Source organism: Pezoporus flaviventris, unplaced genomic scaffold (assembly GCF_033815535.1).
Source record: "Pezoporus flaviventris isolate CSIRO_AGI_PZ_B2104156 unplaced genomic scaffold, CSIRO_AGI_Pfla_v1 ptg000031l, whole genome shotgun sequence".
In the NCBI taxonomy this organism is placed as follows: Eukaryota; Metazoa; Chordata; class Aves; order Psittaciformes; family Psittacidae; genus Pezoporus; species Pezoporus flaviventris.
In genome coordinates this window covers 14,309,568-14,321,787 of record NW_026892579.1, presented here as the reverse complement: position 1 = coordinate 14,321,787, position 12,220 = coordinate 14,309,568, and the positions used below count along the sequence as shown (strand labels likewise).

The 12,220-nt window shown below is 37.7% G+C and overlaps 1 protein-coding gene across 3 annotated transcripts in view; it reads right to left on the bottom strand.

Moving 5' to 3' along the window:
- GPR63 (G protein-coupled receptor 63) overlaps positions 1-12,220 on the bottom strand; it is a 32,088-nt gene that overhangs the window by 17,422 nt on the left and 2,446 nt on the right. Inside the window, exon 1 of one of the 3 annotated variants that reach the window (XM_061460264.1) lies at positions 4,788-5,023. The exons of the other annotated variants lie outside the window; for them this stretch is intronic. The gene's annotated coding sequence lies outside the window, so the exon portion shown is untranslated. Of the gene's footprint in view, positions 1-4,787; positions 5,024-12,220 lie in introns of those variants that run through there. 3 annotated transcript variants of the gene reach the window in all.

Below are 12,220 nucleotides of genomic sequence, written 5' to 3'. Positions count from 1 at the left end.
TATTAAGTCAAAATATGGGCAAAAATAAACTGAGATACTGAAAGCTTCCTTTCTTCACTAAAAAGTCAGTCTATCAGAAGAAGATAATAGGCAAGTAAAAAAGCCTGTTTCTAGTCAGAAAGTTTCAACAGTTATCCTAAGGCTATTCTGGCTTTTCAACTAGCACAACTTTTCCAGTATATTTTCTGACCAGAAGACTGAATTCTGTTAAGATGTTCCACTGTCAGATGCCATAAGGTAAAGATCTACAGGCTCCTCATATTACATCACTCCTGCCTCTGTTGTAGCGTCCCAGTACACCAGACACACTATTGCACTACTTTCTGCTAAGAACAGGGAAAGATGGATTTTCTTGTTAGTTGCACTTTTGACAACAGCCGTTAGCAAGCTACCTTCTACCAAAATGCAAGGTTTTATAAAATTCATCCGCAAAAATGGCAATCCCATCATCAACAGCATTCTAAATTAATGGAATTTATTAAGCTCTTTCACAAAAAGATACCTGCTTTTTGAAACAAAATTGATTTTAACAAAAAATCATCTTTTTATGAAATGATGCAGGGATGCTAACGGAAAAGTGATTAGGATGACTGAATTTGTACTATTTTCACATAGTGTGCTGCCCACAATGGTTCCCGTGGTTTGGTTTAGTTCCCAAAACAAAGCAATCTACCCTGATTCTGCTTTTCCTACAAGGATACAGCTCATACAACAGTCAAATTGTGATGCTGCCTAAGAGTCTTGCTCCTGTAATATAGATGTTACGGATCTTACTTCTCAGCACTTGGTGCACAGAGAACAGGTGCTGCTAGCAAGTTAAATGAGGTGACTACTTGCAGAATCCTGCTCTGAAAGTACTTAAAGGCTGCAAGGGTAAGATTTAGCTGAGAATTAAACATAAATTCAGTTTATATGCGTATTTACGCTGTTAATACATTTTTCTGATACATATATGTGCATGTATATACACACAGGAACATGTGTATATATGTGGATGCATACGAGCATGAGCGCATGTATTTTCATGTAACACTTTCAAGATAGCAATTGTTTCTGAGAAACAGTTCTAGTTAGAAATCTACTCATACCAAACATTAAAAAAGACAGTTAAAATGAGAGTTACCATTTGAACAACTCTCAGGGTGAGATTACATATCACATAAATTCATATCCAATGCAATACTAGCACGAACAATTTCTGCACAGACATGACAGGCAGGGCTTAGGACACCCATCACAAACAGATTAGAAAATTGATTAAATTTACAAACCAAAATATTAAAATGAATCAATCTGGTGATTTTGAAAGCACATTACCTTACCAGGAAGAAGTCACCCATTAACTCATGCTGTCTTCCACTTTGGTAGCTCAAGGCCATAACTCCCCACTTAACTGAAAGGAGTTTAAGTATGCTCAATTAAATCCTTTTGAAAAATACATCAAAACATTTCTATAGTTAGAGAAAAGTTTATTTGGTCTCAATTTCAATATGAAACTGATCTTGTAAAAATACTGTGCGGAATTTACCATCTTGCACGCAGGATAACTAGAAATAGAATAATAAATGTAACGTAATTTCTAATTCAATTGCAACTATTCAGCAACTGTTGAAAAATTCAGACCAAGATCTGTATAATTTTTTTAGAAGACAAAAGTTAATAACAACTCAAAGTTATGTTCAAGATTTATAAGAAAACAAGTGTAATGACATCCACCATACAGATCAAAAAAACGAAACTCTTGCCTTTGTACTTTCTATAAATCTCTTTAAAAACTCCAAAAATGTTAAAATTAACATTGACTACATCAAAAAGACCACATATGAAGTCAGAAGAGATGTATTTCTAAGCAGAAAAAAAGAAAAAAAAAAGTATTTTAAACTATTGGGGAAGGTTTGCAGGTCATTTTAATGCATTCAGTATCAGGATACTACAGAAGGTATTATGACTGTCCATAAAAATGTAATTTTTCTGCCTGTCTTTGGGACTGATTTAAAGTTAAATATTTTTGTCTTATCTTCTGATTATTTTCTCTTTATTTCTATCAAAACCACTCTCCTTCTCCAGACATAATAGCCAAGCTTCTGGTAGCAGCTCCCTTCCACTCACGTAGCTGCTAAAAATAAATTCTAGAGAATTTTTTGCCTATCAAATAATTAACATTTTTTTCCATTTAAAATCTTGTTGAATATAAACATATATATATTTCTAAAAAATCTCTGCAATAAAAGCCAAAATTATTTGTTTATACATCATTATTTTGTTTACACAAAAAAGATTCACTTTAACAAGACTTGCTCTGGCACACCTGGCTACAGTACAGTACATTTACTTCGTTCCCTCAAAACACTTCTCATTCCAGTTCAATCAACAGTAAAAGAGCCACAATTAATCCCTCAGAACATTTTCATCAGGCTTGCTGTCTTCTTCCTACTGTCCCTTTCCTATGGGCACTTTGCAGCAACAGTTAATCCAACCTACAGCTTCCTCTTTGTTGCCAGCTTTCTCATGGGTGCTACAGCCCCTTCCACCACACAACATGCACACAATTTGTCAGAAGATGAGAAAGAGACTTTCAGGAAAGATGCAAAGCATCCTTCAGGGAGTAAACAGCCACCATAACAATTAAAGTCTCAATCCTGAAGGGGCAATTAAAAGGAAAAGTAATGATTTACATGCTGTGACAGCTATAGCCTGCTCTTTGCTACTCTTTCCAGTGACGTCCGGCAGATCCTGATCCATATGTAGATTGACAGTACTCACATAAATATGCTAAATCCAGTCATATGACAAACATGGAGGGAAAACTTATGGTGCACTTAATGCCATCTCCACAATGTGCTGCCCACCTGGCTTGAAAAGACCAGAAACAGTTCTCTGCAATGTATTCTAAATAACAGTTTAAATACCACATGCTGAAGAGGTTTAACACTGCTGGAACAATGACTCATTTTCCAGAATGTATTTTACTGAAAATAGTTTCATTTCAAACCAGAAAACATAGAACAGCAATTCTACCAACCACCTATATGTACTTTAAATTCCTTCTTGGCCTTCTATTTCATATTTAGCTCACAAACTGTATTTGCTTGTCATGTTCTTACCATTTTCAGTCTTACAAAGACCGTTCCAGATCTCGTTTTTGTTACAGAAGTAGCTAGGGCAAATTTCTGAAGCTTTACAGACTCAAACATTGCCTGTTGTCCTCCCAGCCCAGTTTTATTCCTTTCCTTCTTAAGCAAACATAGCCTGTGAAACTCATGCATATTCGCTCCACATCAGTCTCGTTTTGAGTAGATAGGCACACACATCTGAATAAAGTTCTAACTATTTGCCTGTATATTTGAATTTACTCCTTTGTATGCATGGGATACACCTTCAAAACAGACTCTTGCATTAGTTTTTTGTGTTGCCTTTCACTATCCATCCACTTGTTATCATCAGGTTTTTTTAGAAGTGGGTGCAACTCTAAATATATCCTTTCTAGATACAGTCTAGTCATTCCTTTTATCTTAAACAACTCACACAATGCTGAGAACATGGACACCACTACTTTCTCTAGTATTTCAGTTTTGAAGGCCATCAGGCTCCAAAGAAGGGATTTTAACTGCAGGAATATAACACACTTAAAAGTAAAGCAAGCAATATGAAACAGGCACATTACTTGACCTCTTACACTGGAGACCTTGGTAAGTGGGACAGGGAGGCTCCACATCATACTTACACGCTTTTACAAGGCTGAAGTCTGCAGGTATTTCAGGCTATTCAGAAATCTTCCTGCCTTCTCCTTGTCCAATCAGCCCATCTTATCAACAGCAGTGGTTGCTCTCTGTCCTCTGGGTTCAGCTAAGTCTTTATTCCTATAGCCTCATGCTCAGCCAGAATGACCGAGCTATGCTTGCTGTCCTCCAGGGGGGCGGAGGGGCGGGAAGAAAAAAAAATCCTGCTCTATCAGTCAATAACCCTGGATTGGAAACCTGATGCATTTTCAGCAAAAAGCATTAGAAAAAAGAGACAAGACCTCTTCTTTGTCAGAGCAACTCTCAAAAATACAATTCAATTTACTTGCTACTTCACATATGTAAATCAAATGGGTATAACCTATTTTAAGCAGCTTATACATGAAGTACAAAATCTAACTTTACCAGGTCTGTAGAAGCTCTATTCTTCCCCATGTAGTTTGAAGAAGCTCAGCGGCCTTCCTAGCCCCTGTTTTTCAGGACCATACTGCTACCAGGTCTCTGTTACATTATCTATGCGCTGAGCAGTAGTTTTAATGATTATTTTAGGATCTGTTTTACTGTACAGCTCTTGTCCATTTTCTAATTTTAACTGCAAATTTTTTTGTTCAGTGAGCCACACATCAGGTGGTATGAGTGGGAAGTGAAGGTATCCTCTGTAAATACTAACAAAGCAATGAAAATTAACAAACCATAAAATAGAGGAAATTAACTTCTCACCACATCATCAATTTATCTACCCACCTAAATGAGTTTAAAATACCAGCTTCAAGCAGTCTGATATTCTAGGGACACTCAGCTGCCACTTCATTTATAGTCTGTTTCCTTAGCAACACTATAATCCATCTGGCTGCAGAAAGCTAAATTCCCAAACCATATCCTCCTGTACACCGGAAATAGGCTCAAAAACATTTATATTTTAAACAGCATAGAGTCACCCTGATTAGTGAGCACATAAATGAATCTAGAAAGGCAATAATGTTCTTAACACACACACACACTCTCTCGCAAACTCCCTGCTCCAGCTTGAATAAGCAATTCACATACTGAGAATGGCATAGTCTTTCAACTTCTGGGTGTTAGAATAGAATCTCTTTCCTGATGCTCCTGAAGACCCAAGTCCTGGCTCTGAGAGGGAGCGATCTTGTATACCATCTTCCACTAAGAATTTCAGAATGAAATAATTTCTCTCATCTTTGTTCCACTATGCCCAGCTGAAGGATGTTTCAGAACTGCGCGAGGTCAATCTGTTCTCTTCAGGCTTTTTTGAGAGAAGTAATCTGAAAGACCTGCGATGCAATGCTATTAATGGCAGGAAAAAAAAAAAACCACACCAAAAACAACCCCACCAAAACCAGACAACCCCCCCCCCCCACAAAACCTGATGAAAGTTAACCACATTACAAAGTAGAGCCAGGTGTCTTAAAAATACTTTTCAGGTTTTTGCATCTAAAACTATAAATATCCTCTGTACAAACTAAAATAAAAATCCAGTCCCCAACACAACATTTATGTTTAACATTAACAGCATAAAAATTGCAAATTCAAAATATTTAGGAAAGCTAGTTCAGAGACTAAGGAATAACTAGCAATTCCCTGATACTGTAGCCAAGCTAAAACAAAACTGGAGAGCATCAGGCCTTCTAGAACCAGTATGAATGGATGCAACTTAAAATTGCAGAATGCATCTTAACCATACACTATTTTGCATGACTGTAGCAACTCTAACCTGGTAAAAGGAAGTTCAGTTCTTACTTAACAGGCATATTAATCAGTTACAAAGAGCAGAACAATCTCCTCATTGCCTACACCTCAAAGACCCATAACCAGCAAGGCAGTCTTTAATCCAGAGAATGGTTTTGCCATACAGTGAACCGTTTCAGATATAAACCTGCTTAGCTTTGCCTCACTATACTATACAGTGGTGGCATACAGACCATATTGCCTCACCTGCTGACAGCAACTGAAGAGAGATTTGAGCTTTCATAAATCAGTAGTCTCCTCAGGCAATGTACTGAGCAGTGTTTCTCACAGCTATTCATTGGCTGGCATCCCTCTAGGAAACACTTACTACAGTAGCACTTGCTCTAGATGCCTGATGCTTCGTTCAAACAAGTCCCACATGACTGTTAACTACAACCAACATTTTTCAGATTCTCTGGTGGTGGTTAGTTCCAAGAAAGAAGCAGGCTGACTATATCAGACAGAATCAATGACAGTTCTTCACCTTTTCTCCCAGGTGAGGGAAGAAATGGGTTAAATTTCTTTTGTATTCACAAATACTAGTCTAAAATCACTTATATGTTTAATCTTAAACTATGATATGTTGTATGAGTGACCACACCAATTTCTCAGGTAAGAGGCTGTTAATCAACTGATAAATACAGTTGACTACATGTATTTTTGAAAATGTTTTCAAGGAATGAGTTATCTTTTTCATGATGTTGACAACAGCTATTTGAAATACCTGGAACACAGCAGTGATCTGGCTGGGTAATGAACTGGGTAGGCCTTTTGGCAATGTCTGGCAACTTTGGTAAGTGCTCATCAATTTGAAGCCCCAATTTAAGACCTTAAGGAAGTCTGTTTCCTTATTAGTATCTGTTTTCCACACACACACACATTCTCTTCCTACTCAGGCTTCAACACAGCTTTGAGGTAATAAAATAAGCTTACTCAGCAGTCAGATGGAACATGCATTTCAGGAAAGCAAATTCTTCTAGACTGTTTCAGACACCTATTTTAATTACCTTGTTTCTTAACAGTACTGTGTATGAACTCCACACCTCTATGTATCTGTATCAGCCTGCATACATTTGTGCTGCCTGAAAAACTGAGTCAGATGTACGCTTCTATATAAGAGCTGCATAATGCTTAACAGGTCCATTCCAGAGTTCCAAATTACCCTGTCAACAGCTGACACCAGCCTACCCCAGGAGTGATTCACCAGGCCCTCCCCTCCTGGAGTTAGGATGCTGGGATCCTCAGTGTGCTCTGGAGATTGTCAGGATCCCATGAAACATCATAACAGAAACAAGACCATCTATGTTCCTCACTGTTTTAGAAGTGCAAAATCTTGGAAAACCACCAAAGTGGCTGGTCAGTCCCTAAACCAATGCCTAATTCATACTCATTTATATTTGCATCAAGAAATGAAGAATGTAATTGATTATTCAAACAGCTGAATATCCAGGAACAGATACAGACTTTGAAAACAGTGGGAAATCAGAGTGAATATACAGGGACTATTAATATTTTCAGCCTTGCTGATAACTCAAAGTATATCACCTTCTTGCCACTGTACTGTGGAGACGCTTTTTCAAGTCTGTCATTTGTGGTGGCCTTGCATTTAATGCAGTTCATTTGGATCTAACAGTTTAACAGCAGAAGTGCTACTGATTGTTTATGCTTTGATTTGTTATTTCCAGAAAAGATAAATGCAATCAGAACTTACCTTCTTATCAAAATTAATGGCATGGGGAGGAAAGAGACTCCTAACTTCAGTAAGCAAATGTACTTAGCCCTGTCCCTATCCTCATAATAAATACGATGGAAATTTCTTATGACAGAAGCAGATGTCCTGATACCAGTAAAGCATAGTACAACCTCTCCCTGTTATAAATACTCCGAACATGTCTGTATGAGTCAGTATTAAATACTGCCAAATTTCTTTTAAATGTCACCTCCTTATCATAAATGACACACTTGGAGCCTAAGCAGACATGCTGAATGAATTCAGTAGTGTGAAAAGATGGAATTAACTTCTCAGTTCTACCAACTCATGAACCCTACAGATCAGAAATAAGGCAAGAGTTGGGAGGCTCCACTGCTACTCAATTGATTTTTCCCAAAATAAACCCTAGATAGTTCCTCTCCAGGCCATGCACTGATTTTTTGAGTATTTAATACAAGCATATGAAGGTCTGGGGTACCAGGGTGCATGTGTGCACTGCTGAGAGAATGAAGTGCAAACATAACACTCCTATTCCTTCAAATTTTCATGGCATGTCTTTAGCTAGATGTAGGAAGTTTGGATTTTTGGAGATTTTTTATTTTGTTTCTTAAAATCATTTCAGTAGTAAGACAAAGAACAGGAAATCTGGATACAAATGCACTTGAAATAATTACCTGCACTCTGGAGTTTATCTATGCAAAAGCATATACACATACAGTTAGCGATACAGGGAAAAAAAATCCTGAATGCATTACATGTATGTATTTCTAAACACATCCACAAATACCAAGTAAGACTGCAGAAAAACATCTAGAGAAAATTCAGAAGTGACAAACTGACAGAAGAGTCTAAATCAAAATGATCAAGTAATAGAGGGCTCGTTGGAGTACTATCTACTGAAGATAAAATTTAATCAACACATAATATCATGTGTTTTCACATTACTTTTCAAGTCTTTGACAAAAAAAGTCGTCTATGTTTTTCACAAGACATCATACTTTCTTTTCTGTCATTACACACAATGAACCTTGTACAATCATTTGAAAGGGATAATTTTGTGAATTACACTACTGAGGTTATAGCAATAACCACTTCTAAGTTATGTCAGGTTTTGAAGTTCTAAGACATCTTTAGAAAGACAGGATTATTATTTCACAAATTGCATTAAAAATACACATATTTTCTCCACTTTGTTGCAAGGTTTTCCCCTTGTGCTCAAAGCAAGCCAAACAGAACACCTCTTGTTTGTGAACCTTTTTCTATCACTTTTTTTTCCATTTTCTATCTTTAAAATGAGAAGATAGCTTGCACAAAATAGTGAGGTAACAAAAATAATTTAACGTTCCTGAAGAACTGAGATATTATAGGGATGAACACCACCACAGAAAAAACAAACACTGAAGTTAATTATTAAGCATTCAGAATGGGTTGTACATAGGGCATGTGACTATATATTGAATAATTATAAGAAAACAAAGGACTGTGAAGGCGCTCACTAAGGATTAACCTTACTTAAATACAGCTGACCTAAAAGCTGGACAGCAAGGCTAAAAACATCATTAAGACTCTCATGATACAAAGCAGACACAGAGGAAGTAATTCAGCCGTAGGTGGGATAAACCACTTTCTGAACAAGCTTATTTTTTCTCCATTGACTGTGCCTGGAAGGCTACTTGAAACTACCTCAGCATCACCATAGTCCTCTGCAGATTATTTCTAACAGATCCCTGAAAGGTAGCCAATTGTAAGTGGGTTTAAATTTGCTATGTAGGGGTCCATCGACCTAATGAGGTTGGAAAAAAGAAAAACCCAACCCCAAACCACAGGACAAGATAGCTAGCTTTCAGAAGCTCAGACTGGAGACAGATCTACCTCCTAAACCACCAGCATCCATTCACTGCACATAATGAGGCAAGCACCTGCTGGAAACTACAATACATGATCACGTGGGAGAAAGAAAGGAGAAATTTCAAACACCCCAGTGGTTTCAGAAAACAAGGCCAGCAAAACATTTTTATTTTGCCCACATTGAAAAGAAAAAGAAAAAGAACATCATTCATTGGATTTGATCAGCATGCTATTGAATAAGGTGTAAAAGACTGGCTTGAAGAGGATTGGTTTTCACCTGTTTGACAAGTTAAATGTATTCCTCAAAGTGTGTTATTAAGCATCTGAAAAAAATCTGTTGTTTTTAATGAGTGCAAGAACCAGACTCTTCTTGGTGGTTCACAGCATAGGACAAGGGACAATGCACACAAGCCACAATATGGTAACTTTGGGTAGGCCTTAGGGGAAAAAAAAATTCATAGTGAGAGTGGTCAAACACTGGAATAAGTTACTCATAGAGGCTGCAGAGCCTCCATCCTTGAGGATACTCAGAAAGCAAGTGGACATGATCTGAATAACCTCACCTAAGTTTCAATCTGGCTAAGCACTGAGCAGAGTAGTGACCTGTGTGACCTCCTGAGGTCTCTTCCATCTCAATTATCCTGTAGTTCTATGCTCCAGCCTCAGCCCACTTCAGATATAACAGCGATTATTCCTTCACCACAGCCTGTTATAACTGAGTGCTGGATATGAAAGCCTGTTTCCCCTTTGCTTTCTTGACCTGACCCATGCAACTAGAGAGCTGCAAACTAGATCAGCATAAAATATTCTAACTGTCCAAATAAAGTGATTAGCAAGTAGGAATTACATATTAAAATCAAACAAGAGAAGGATCTGCAAGAAAAACACAGGAAGCAGCTGGGAACAAGACAGACCAGAAGAAATAGGTCAGTAAGAGGTCCCTAAAACATTGCAGAGTAAACAAAGTTACCAAACAGTACTGCCCTGTGGACAGCAGAATGGAAACTAAGCCGCAGAATGGAAACGATCCTCTAAGCCAGCTATATTATCCTATATAAAAATAATGTGGTAATGCAGTCATTTTGTAATCCATGTATAAAGCATCCCTTCACTGTCAATCCAGGTATGGATCACGACCTAATGCTACAGCTCAGATAGATTCAGCCTGAACTGGCATTCAGAGGTTCTAACTCTGCTAAGGACACAAGAAGTGATCAAAGATACCCCAGAAAAAATAATCCTTTTGCTGCCATTTGCTTTAGGGGTGGGGAAAAAACAAAACAAACCAAACAAACAAAAAAAAAACCCACCATGACAAAAGCAAAAAAGGCACTTGGAAAATTACACACCTAAAAACTGCTAAAAAATGAATACTATCAATGTTTAAAAGTCAAGCTCTGAAGACTTTGAGAAGTAGCCATTACTGAACTGTAATCAAACACTATGACATTGACTTTAACTACGTGACTAAATACTACTTATCCATACAGAAACCACCTTCCTTTAGAAGGCACATTGCTCACCAAGACAACTGTTCAAAGCATTGCTTTCTCCACAACTATTCTGTGTCACCATGTCATACTTAATCAACACAACTCAAACCTTGTTTTAATAACTCTAAGGAAAAGAAAATCAGGAAGAGACAGAATCATAGAATCGTTAAGGCTGGAAAGGACCATCTAGCTCCAGCCCCCCTGCCATGGGCAAGGACACCTCACACTAAACCATGCCACCCAAGGTTTCATCCAACCTAGCCTTGAACACTGCCAGGGATGGAGCATTCACAACCTCCCTGGGCAACCCATTCCAATGCCTCACCACCCTAAAAGGAAAGAATTTCTTTCTTATATCCAACCTAAACTTCCCCTGTTTAAGTTTTAACCTGATGCAAAAATCATAACCATACACTCATTTTTGTTGCCCAATTTAAGATGCAAAGTGCTCTGAAAAAAATCAGATCCTAGATAGTATAAACCACAGCTCCCAAAGGCCACATATTCCCCACTTCAAAGCTTTACATTTCAGAACACTTTTGTTATTATGTCGTCTTGACAATACTCTTTCAAACACAGCGTGTGTATCATATACATCTAGATTGAAGTAAATTAGGTTACAGTAATAGAAGAGATTTCTCTAAGCGCCATTCAAACCAGTAGGGCTCCTCAGACATTTCAACATGTGCCTAAGTATAAATACACCTTACTGACTCAGTGTTTTTTCACAGAGGCAGAAGAATAGCTCACCTTTTTCCTACAGTATGTATTGAAATGTCTCAGTATTAAGATTTGTATTTTATGAGGTTTCATTCAAAAAAACCTGACATTTCAGATGTCACTAAAACAAGCTGCCTGTTTGGAAAGTAAAGCATTTACCAAGTCCCACAACATACATAACATTTGGGCAAGTATCTAAGCATGATCTTCTACTGGAAATGAGGCGACTAAACAATCTTCCTATCTAGTTCAAACTGGACTACTGGTCAGGTTAGCAAATATAGAGGAAAAAAATTATACATCATTGTATTAAAGTATTTTTTATGTCTATGAGAGGTAGTGTAACCTGAGTGATCAACCAACCTGAGACTCCAGGATGCCTTAGATAAATAGTCATACTTCCTGTTTCCTCACTTTCCTCATTTGTGACAAGTAAGTCTGACATCCTTTAGAATTGCTTTGAAATTTATTTATGAGACTACTGTGTGAAATTACACATAACAATACTCAAAAAGCAGGCAGAGTGTAAAATACAACGCACATGCGTAAGTCCATTCTTGAACCAAACAATTCGATGCTGCAAAAACATGAACCAAAACGCACATTTCCAGAAACGTTATGAACAAAGCCTATGTAACTTCATGATTTCAGTGACAGAAGATGACCACAAGCATGGGGAGAGTCCACAATGATTTTAACAGGCCAGTAATCTCTCCAGGCACCTGGAAGTAAATATTCCTCAGAGCATCAAAACAAAACAAAAACCAAACAATGAAACAACAAAACTTGCCCTGTCCAAGTTGCTACTTGTAGTAAAATAAGGAGGAAAGCAGCAAAACAGCATGAGAATGCAGGCCATAGACATGTTCACATCTAGCCATCAGGACTGCTTACAGACATGCACTGCTCTGGGAGTACATTTCTGGATAAGCAGAACAAGCCTTTCCCTGATCTGTTTACCCCTC